Below are 1039 nucleotides of genomic sequence, written 5' to 3' on the forward strand. Positions count from 1 at the left end.
AGATAGCATGGATTATTTCAAGGGTGGATCAGCCAGGCTGTTAGGTTGCATAGAGAATTCATAAGGCATGAACTTTGGATTCAGAAAGAATTGAATTTGGAGACATACCCTACCACTTACTAGCCATTTGACTTACAGCCAGGTACTTAGTCTGAGTCACTATTTTAATTGGAAAGTAAAGATGAATAAAATAGTTATTTTGTTGGGCTGTTGTAATAATTGACTTTAATACTGTATATCAATCACGTACACAAGGTAGGCACTCAAAAAAGAGTAACCATTCATAATAATAAGAGAAGACTATAGTTTTGTGTTTGTTTGTTTGCAGTTTTATACCTTTATTTGACAATCAGCGATTAGTTCTCATCCACATTAACAGTCTGTAGATTTTTGAAAGTGGTGACAGGTGCATAGGTAACCAGTGTGTAGAGCTTGTTTGGTGAAACTTCATCCTTGTTACGTTTTCTGGACAACCGCACAGGGATATGGTATGGAACACTGCTTATTCCTTTGGCCCAGACAGCCTGGTGTCAATGCGCACATCTGAAGTTCCCATCTTCTTCATGGCAGATTTCCAGATCTCTTTGAGTGCCGGAGGGGCACACTTCTTGAAACCCACTCCATGGATACGTTTGTGAATGTTGATGGTGTATTCTCTGGTCACTACCTTGTTAATGGCGGAACAGCCCTTCTTCTTCTCCCCACCCTTCTTTGTGGGAGCCATTCTGCCGGGCCCTAGTTGGAAAGGGACTATAGATTTTTAAAAGGAGAGTTTCATACTTCCTATAATAGTGGATAAATGCCTCCAAAAGTAGGAACCCTTTAAATAGGAAATTACTTTGGAGAAGCAGACATTAGTATGCTTTGAATCTCTACCACATGAAATAGATTGGATTGCTGTTCAGAAAAATTCCCTTCCCCTTACTTCCATAGGAGACATATCCTTCTCATTTCATTAGTCCTGAGCCTGACCTTGTTTCTTGTTTTGGCCAATGTGATATTAAAGGGTATGAGGCAAATAGAGGCTTGAAATACTCTT

At 39.7% G+C, this 1039-nt stretch overlaps 1 pseudogene; it reads right to left on the reverse strand.

Annotated features, from left to right (window-relative positions):
• Positions 1 to 327: 327 nt before the first annotated feature.
• LOC125753371 (60S ribosomal protein L31-like) lies at positions 328 to 742 on the reverse strand (annotated as a pseudogene).
• Between the last annotated feature and the right edge of the window lie 297 nt (positions 743 to 1039).

Source organism: Canis lupus, chromosome 22, assembly GCF_003254725.2.
Source record: "Canis lupus dingo isolate Sandy chromosome 22, ASM325472v2, whole genome shotgun sequence".
NCBI classification, from domain to species: domain Eukaryota; kingdom Metazoa; phylum Chordata; class Mammalia; order Carnivora; family Canidae; genus Canis; species Canis lupus.